Source organism: Chlorocebus sabaeus, chromosome X (genome assembly GCF_047675955.1).
Source record: "Chlorocebus sabaeus isolate Y175 chromosome X, mChlSab1.0.hap1, whole genome shotgun sequence".
Lineage (NCBI taxonomy): Eukaryota > Metazoa > Chordata > Mammalia > Primates > Cercopithecidae > Chlorocebus > Chlorocebus sabaeus.
In genome coordinates this window covers 61,592,326-61,601,655 of record NC_132933.1, presented here as the reverse complement: position 1 = coordinate 61,601,655, position 9,330 = coordinate 61,592,326, and the positions used below count along the sequence as shown (strand labels likewise).

At 38.3% G+C, this 9,330-nt stretch overlaps 1 pseudogene; it reads left to right on the top strand.

Annotated features, from left to right (window-relative positions):
• Window positions 1-8,508: 8,508 nt before the first annotated feature.
• On the top strand, window positions 8,509-8,774 carry LOC103232309 (TSC22 domain family protein 3 pseudogene; annotated as a pseudogene).
• The last annotated feature ends 556 nt before the right edge of the window (window positions 8,775-9,330 follow it).

Here is a 9,330-nt window from a genome sequence, read left to right as displayed (position 1 = left end):
GCGAAAGCTTATGCTCTAGCAAGAAACCAAATAATTGTTGGATTTGTGGTCTAACGCAAAAAGAAAAACCCTTAAGAAATCATTCCATTATTGCCAATACCTCTTCATGTTCCCCTACTCACCTTGAAAACCTCAAAGGAAGAGTGAAAAGTTAACCCTGATATGTTAAACATCACCATTTATTGTTTTCCTATGATCTATAGAAGCAGTACTCTTACATTTTCAATCAATAGCCTACTTGCTACGAGGAACTTTACAAAAAAATCCTCTCTGGATGATGCCTTTTACAAGGTATACTGTGCTTTCTGGCATCAAATATTAGAGACCCAGGAACTACCTATGCGGGTACAAGTAACTGCCTATGTAACACTACTCACCAACAGGTGTGGTTATGCACACCTACAGTATACAACAGAGGGGCCACCTAAGAGCAAATTTCTTTTTGTATTTTATTCAGGAGCTATGATTATTGACTGAGTAGACGTAACTGACCTTCGCTCAAACGCCACTAGGTGGCCTTCCTTTCCAGCTCCCGAGGGCCTATACTGGGTCTGCCTCTTCACTTTAAAATCTTGCTGTTTGTCCAGTCTCCCTTCTGTCTTCCAGACAGCTTTTTCTAAAAATCTTCATAGTACTTTCTGTAATCAGACATCAAAAATGTCAATAATCAAAATTAGTATCCATGTTGAAATGAATATGGACAAATTTGTTTCCAGTGAGGAAAGGTTCCTGTCGTGTTTCTGGGGCTTCACTTTTGGCAGTAGTGGGGTGCCAGTTGTATGAAATTTAAAGCTAATTCATAAATTGGGAAAAAATGTGGACTTTGTGGCCAATCAAACCTCTCAGGGATTCAGATACATAGAGGCTATCCTCTGACAAACGGATGGCAAGCTTGGCTGCTCTAAGGTTTTCTAATATTTACATTTCTGTTAATGGATCTCCAGATCACTAGGAATTGTGTCACCAGACTAACCACAAAATTGAATACCTCTTTAGATCAGACAATCTTGCAGCATGCTATGGGCCTCGTTCTCTATCATATTCCAAACAAGGAGTATGACTAATGGGACTCAAACACTAATGAATTATACTTAGTGCCTGAATTTTCAGTTGTTCAGTTTTGATTAGTTAATTCATGGAGACTCCTGCTGAAAGGTGAGTTTCAGTTTCTTGGCGTTGGATTGTGTTGTCCTCACTCAAACATTTTAAATACCCATATACAGCTGTCTTCTGTGCATTGGATGGTAATAACAAAAACATAAGAGTCGTCTAACTTATTTTACATCGTGAAATTGTAAATTGTTGACAATTGCTGGATCCAGAAGAGTGATCATGAAGACTGCAGAGGATGGTGTAACTCCCCATGTCTAAGGCTTTGGTCAATCTCTTTTGGATGAGAGGATGACCAAATGGGGGGAATTGTTAAATGAAGTATGGTTTAAAGTGGCATTTTTACATAATGAACCGTGGCCTAGCTTGATGTGTAAACAAGCTGTCAGCATACACAGCAGTATGCCCTTGTAACGAAGCAACAGCGTCTCAGTCAACTGTAACAGCCGGACCTTCAGCTGAAGGTCTGAAAGCTGCTAAAAGCTGCTAAAAGCTGCTAAATTATTCCCAAATAAGGCAAATGCAAACTGCACCAATCAAGTAATCCCTATATGTCATTTTCTGTTTTCTGGTTGTAAATATAGCTCACCACTTTCGGGGTGGGTGCATTCTGAATAATCTTTGGTCCAGAATGCTGCCTGGTTCTAGAAGCTACTGCTTGCTCAAATAAACTTTGTTGAATTTAACTTGTCTTAGGTTTTTCCTTAATAAACTCCATGAGGTATATGCTGTTTTATCTCCATGAAACATAGCAATTTGAAGATTACAAAGGTTAAATAGCTTGTCTAAGCTCTCACAATAAGTTGTAGAGCAGCGCTATTGCACCTGTCCTCTTCTAAATGTTAAAGCAATTTTAAGTTGAAGATTAAAGAAGATTCCATCTTCTTTGCAAATAATTTCAGTATTTTCAAAGTGCCCAAATGGTAAAATCACTTATATTTTCTAGCAAGCAAACAATTTATAATTTATTCATCAAGCTATCCTGAATAAGCAATTTAGTTTTTTTGATGATTAAGACATATTGCTATGTCTTAGCATAAGTATCAGCAGAAGACAGTATTAGTGTAAGACACATATTACCTAGATAGTTAACTAGCTAATCTCTATGATAGGGGATGGGATTTCAAAGTTTCTTAAGACTTAGTGTCTGTTCTTAAAACACTAGTAGCAGAGTCAGAAAGATAGGTAAAGTGATGATGAAATGTGGCAAGTTCTATAGTAAACAGTTGTGTAACATACTATGGGAAATCAAATGAGGGAATGAGAATACCTCTATCAGAAAATAACAGTATGTTTCAGAGAAGGAATATTGCAAAGTGAGTAGGAGTTGATCAGATAGAAAAAGGGAGAAAGACATGCTAGACAGTGGGAACAACACAGAAGTATAAAAGTACATGACATGAAAAAAGCATGAATGGTGAAGAGACTATTTCAATAAAGCAGTTGGATATGGTATGTGGTAAAGAACAGCGGGGAAGGAAGCAAATAAGGTTAACTGTGATCAGGTCATGAAGGACTTTGTTTACAATGACTAATTTATCTTTATAGTGAAAATATTTGGAGCCTCCGGGCGCTGTGGTTCAAGCCTGTAATCCCAGCACTTTGGGAGGCCGAGACAGGCGAATCACGAGGTCAGGAGATCGAGACCATCCTGGCTAACATGGTGAAAACCCGTCTCTACTAAAAAATACAAAAAACTAGCCGGGCGAGGTGGCGGGCGCCTGTAGTCCCAGCTACTGGGGAGGTTGAGGCAGGAGAATGGCTAAACCCGGGAGGTGGAGCTTGCAGTGAGCTGAGATCCGGCCACTGCACTCCAGCCCAGGCGACAGAACGAGACTCCGTCTCAAAAAAAAAAGAAAAAGAAAAAGAAAATATTTGGAGCCACAGAAGATATTCAAGCAAGAGATGAACAAAATTGTATTTGCATTTTACTTTCAGATTCTAGTCTACAAATTTTACATTTACATTCTATTCTGTAAACAAATAATTCTATTTACACTATCTTTAGATTATTCTTATGCCAATGTAAATGATGGGATGAGAACAGAGAATCCTGGAGGTAAGAAGACTAAATATATGAATGCTCCATTAAACCATGTGAGAGATTACAAGTACCTGAGCTAATACACGGATATAAAAAAAGATGGAAAATGTATTAAGAAGTAGAAATAGATTTAATTAAGACATAGGAAGGAGCGCTCCCAAGGAAACTTGGGAGTATGTCCCAGGCTGTTATCCATTAAAAAACAACAACAACAGCAAAAAAAAACAGACATAGGTATTGGGTAGTCCATGAATGGTAAAGAGGAGGAGGAACCATCAATGACCTCACAGCAGTTTCTCTTGGAAGTGATTGAATATGAAGTTCATATATAAATGAAAACATAACTTGCATTATGACTTAATTTTGTTCAACAGATCAGAGTCCAATTACCTTTTGTTATCTTCATGGGAATTGATTGCACAGCTAACCTCAACGGGTTTAAAAATTCTTCCCACCAGTACAATAATTATGTGAGAAGTTTTGCATAAATTAACAGTAATCTAATCCAACTAAAATTTGTTATTTGATTACACCTTATCTAATTTCTAAAAGAATTTGGAATAACTAGCACTGAAAGGCAGAGAAATATTGTTTTATTTTATAAAAAGACTTTGAAAACTACCATGGAAAATAGGGAACGTGTTTGTTTTGTTCATCACTATCACTTGTTTACTATTATAGTGCTTGGCCCATAGTGAATATTTGTTAAATAAATAAATTGAAAGCAAGCAAAAGACTCACACTAAGTAGCTACAATATAAGTAAAAGAAGTGTTACTGAAAAACTTTGAGTACATTAAGTTTTTTAAATTTGAAACACATTTTCCAAGAATTTTCAATGTAGTCAATGCTGAAGACTTTCCATAGAAAACCTGTAGCAAAACATTACATTTATCATAGCAAACATTTTTAAATTTTGTATTTAACACAAAAAAATACTTTAAGTATAACAGGAGGTGCAATGTGCCACTAGCTAAATATTATCTTAAAACATACTACCATGCATTACCATAAACTTCTCATTGTCAAACAGTTTTAGGAAGGGTCAGGACTAGTTTTGCCAGTAAAATATGTGGATTTGGGGGAATATTGTATTAAATAAATATTAAACTGCAAATCAACAGACATTTCATTTTGCTGTTGAAGTTTCTTCCTAGAGTTTTCTTCTTTCACATTGTTACATTTTGCCAGCCAGCTGTAGATGAAAACACAATGCGGTATGTTACACTCACAGTCAATGGATTCTGTTTCTAAGTTATGCTTCTCACAAAGTCCACACTTTTAATAAATACTATGTGTTATGTTGTAACTTAATTATTATCAGAATTATTTTGAAATGAGAGGCAAAGACCAAAAGAATAATAAGATGTGACTACAGAAACTATTAAAGAAGCCAAATAATTTAGTAAGAAAGCCAAGTTAGAAAACAAAGAGTTTTATATTAAGGATGACAGAAAGATGACTTCTCATGAAATACATTTATTTGCCAACTGCCTAAAATTCATTCATGAATTCTAACCCAAAATATATACTTCCAAGCTTTAAGACACTCTGAAGCTAGAGTGATCAATTCCTCTTGGCTTTCCTTAGACTTTACTACTTTTAGCACTGAAAGTCCGGTATCCCATGAAACCTCTCTGTTCCACATTAGCAGGGATGGTTAATCACTCTATCTGAAACACATCAGAAAAAAAACAAGAAAAATGTGATTTTATACCAGGTACATTCATTCATGTTTTATTAAGCTCTGACCCAACCAAACTATTCATTTCAATGTAAAATAAAAGCAATTAACCTGAATCCACTTATTAAAGTAAAAAAAGGAACTATGTCCTTCAGTTTCATTATATGTTTTCAAGTAGTTTATTATCCTGAATTGTAACTGAAAAGAATTAAGTAGTTCTAGTAAATTCAGAACTATACCTTTCATTGCAAAATAATTATGTTACGGCTAGATCGAATACAGCAGACTTCACATGTCTATTTTTACTCTGTCTCTCACATACTGCTCCTCTGTAGTTATAAATTTCACAAGTGATAACAGTTTAAACTAAGAAATTAACTCAACAAAAAACTCATGGTTAAGATAGTTCTCTTCTTCACGTATTGAAGAACTGGTAGCAGATACAAATTAAATTATATCAGCAAAGCTTATCATTGGGGGGATACATTTAGAATAAGCATATAAAAAGCAACTTCAATGTTGAAATGCTAAATTTCATGTAGAAGTAAAATATTTTTTCTTAATAGGCCATTTTATTCCAAAAAAAATTATAAACACTATTCTCATATTCTTACTCAGAAACAGACATAAACATCCTCGATTTTTATGGTGCCCTAATGTTTATATCTGATTCTTCACTAGGGTTTGAGGCTGAAAACCAACTGGGGCCAATGGAATCCAAGAAGAAATCTTCTGTGCTAGGATGTGGCTTCAGAGAAAGGTTTTCTTCCACGATTAGGAGTGATAAACTAGGCAAATGTTCTACCTTGCCCTTCCCTGCATCAAATATAGTCTGTCAGCTTGAGATTCCTGGGGCTTCAGTTATAATTATGTGAGGATGAGATCCTTCAAAGGGAAGACTGAGAGAATAAAAGAAGCCACTTAACCAACACCTGAACCATCTCTCTCTGGTATTTTTTATGTGAAAGTAATAAACCTCTAGGGTTTAATTCCATTTCAGTCTGGTATTCTAATACACGTGGCTGAAAGTATCTTAATGGATACTCCAGTTTTCCAACCACAAAAACAAAAATACTGTAGCTGTCACCTTGATAAAAGGCAACTTGTTGGATAAACAACTAAACTTATCACTTTGGCATTTGTCTTTACCTATTTCATTGTTTTTATATAGTTAGGGTTTTTTTCTCTGAATTGAACTTTTATTCTGCCTCAAGATGCACAGGACTAGTAATTTCTCCCAAGGACTAACATCATGCCAGCTTCCACTCATAAATGACCAAAAATCTTGTTATAAGAATTACTGCCGGGAGTGGTGGCTTACGCCTGTAATCCTAGCACTTTGGGAGGCCGAGGCAGGCAGATTGCCTGAGGTCAGGAGTTTGAGACAAGCCTGACAAACATGGAGAAACCCCGTCTCTACTAAAAATACAAAAATTAGCTGGGTGTGGTGGCAAGCGCTTGTAATCCCAGCTACTCTGTAGGCTGAGGCAGGAGAATCGCTTGAACCCGGGAGGCAGACGTTGCAGTGGGCCAAAATTGCGCCACTGCACTGCAGTCTGGGCGACAAGAACGAAACTCCATCTCAGGAAAAAAAAAAAAAAAAAAAAAAAAAAAGGACTAACATGTCAATACAGAGACAAAAAGTTCCCAGAAAACTTTCCCACTTGAAATGTTCATAGGCCGGGCGCGGTGGCTCACGCCTGTAATCCCAGCACTTTGGGAGGCCGAGGCGGGCGGATCACAAGGTCAGGAGATCGAGACCATGGTGAAACACCGTCTCTACTAAAAAATAGAAAAAAATTAACCGGGCGCAGTGGCGGGCGCCTGTAGTCCCAGCTACTCGGGAGGCTGAGGCAGGAGAATGGCGTGAACCCGGGAGGCGGAGCTTGCAGTGAGCCGAGATTGCGCCACTGCACTCCAGCCTGGGCGACAGAGCGAGACTCCGTCTCAAAAAAAAAAAAAAAAAAAAAAAAAGAAATGTTCATAAAGGGAATTTCCAGTTTCCAGTTAATCATGTAAAGAATGTGGAGGTCTACCGTCCTGTCCACACAACAACAACAAAAGCTGAACAAACTGAAAATCAACACCATATTATTGATTCATCAGAGAACCTAGGTCATAGGGCAAACCACTGTCCCCAAAATTGTAGCAGAAGATAAGCAGATAGAATAACAACTTATTGAAGCAGAAATGCACGCACAGAAATCCCCATGCTAACCAATCCAGAGTAGAAAAATCTAAACAATAATTAATACATTTTTGGAGGATTTGTGTGAAGAAAGTTTGAGAGTTAAAAGCTCCAAGGTGGGGGTAGTCTTAGAGATGCTTTCACATTTTTGTGAGTTTTACTGCCAAGAGATAACTAGGTTCTCACAGTGAACATCAGAGAAAAATGTCTTAGTTATTTCAGCAGGAGGAGAGGAAAAGCAGCCATTAGGAAATACTCTGAGAGCATTCAGTTTTTCACAAGGCCTGCCCTCAAGAAAGACTATTTTGTCAAAGCTGTATCCACTGGGGCTTTACCAGAGGCTAACCAACCTGGAAGAAAAGTATTTAACTCCAGCAATATCTGGAGCCCCTGTATCACCTAGGTGGTGGAGGAATGATGAGAAGCAATTACAAAGGTCATAGCTCAGGGAAACAGGCTCACTAAAAGGCTGAGGTCAAACCACAGGGCAATATGATGATTCTCCTTCCACCCACATTCTAGCAGTACATCAGTGAAGACCTCTATGCCACAGTTATCCAGTATATCATGACTTCCTTCCAACAAAAAATCACAAAAGACCACACAATTTGAAGAAACAAAGCAAATGTAAGATCTGCATTCAGATATGACACAGAGGATTATCTGACAGAAAATTAAAAATAACTGATTTAATAAGCCAAATATTCTAATGAAAAAAGTGTCAACATGCAAGAACAGATGGATAATGTAAGCCGTGAGATGGAAATTTTAAGAAAGAATACAAGGAAATGCTAGAAATCAAAAACACTGTAACAAAAAAGAAGAATACCTTTGATGGGTTCATTAGTAAACTGAACATGGCCCATGAAGGAAACAGTGAACTGGAAGATAATGCCAATAGAAATTTCACAAACTGAAATGCAAAGAACAAAAATACAGAAAAAAAAAAAAAAAAGAACAGAAATGTGAGATGACTACAAAAGGTATTAACATATATGTAATGAGAATACTGGGAAAAGAAGAAAAAGAGAAAGGAACAGGAGAAATACTTGAAGCAATAATGACTGAGAATCTACTAGGATTAATGTCAGACACCAAACCACAGTTACAGGCATTTCAAAGCACACAGAGCAGTATAAATGTCAAAAAGTCTACACCTGCGAAAATCATATAAAGAAAATCAAAGACAGAAAAAAATCTTGAAAAAGATCATAAGAGACAAAAATACCTTAACCAGAAAGCAATAAGGATAAGAATTATATTGGACTTCTTTTTTTAATTGCAGCCTGTGCCATCAGAACCAGCTGCTGCAGCCACATAGGTAAGCCAGAATCAGAGGAAAGGTGGGCAGGGCTGGGCAAGGCTGGGCAGGGTGGGGCAGGTTTCTGGTTGCCCACCATGCACTGCTTTGGAGAAGGCTGGAAGCTTCTCAGCCCAGAAGGAATTCCTAGCTAGTTTTAAAGTCAGTGCCTCCAGAGCCAGCATGGTGGCCGTAGACAACAAGATAGAGCAGGCCATCCTGGATCTGATGAAGAATCATCTGATGCATGCTGTGAGAGAAGAGGTGGAGATTCTGAAGGAGCAGATACTAGAGCTGGTGGAGATGAACTCCCAGCTGGAGTGCAAGAACACCCTCTTGAAAACCCTGGCAAGCCAGAGCAGCTGGAGAAGTTCCAGTCTGGTCTGAGCCCTAAAGAGCAAACTGCTGAATCCCAAGTGCCTGAGGCCCTTGGTGGTTCTGCAGTGTAAGTGGTTCTGTCCTCAGAGTGAGCAAAGCCACTAAACTTGTTTTACCTAGTTATTTCCAGTTTGTTTTTAGCTCCCCAAGCATCATCTCATGAGAAGTTTACACCTTGTATAGCTGGTGTCAAGAGACGTCCTAAGAACATGGCCAGGCCAGGCACAGTGGTTCATGCCAGTAATTCCAGCATTTTGGGAGGCTGAGGCAGGCAGATCACTTGAGGCAAGGAGTTCAAGACCAGCCTGGCCAAGTTGGTGAAACCCCATCTCTACTAAAAAAATACAAATATTAGCGGGGTGTGGTGGCGCACGCCTGTAATACCAACTACTCAGGAGGCTGAGGCACGAGAATTGCTTGAACCTGGTAGGTGGAGGCTGCAGTGAGCCGAGATTGTGCCATTGCACTCCAGCCTGGGTGACAGAGCGAGACTCTGTCAAATAAATAAATAAATAAATAAATAAATAAATAAGAAAATGGAAAAAAAAGAAAAAGGGACATGGCCACCTGGGTCCACTCTAGTGACAGATCCCCGACAAAGAGTAGATCTCTGGAGGCTGAGTTGCA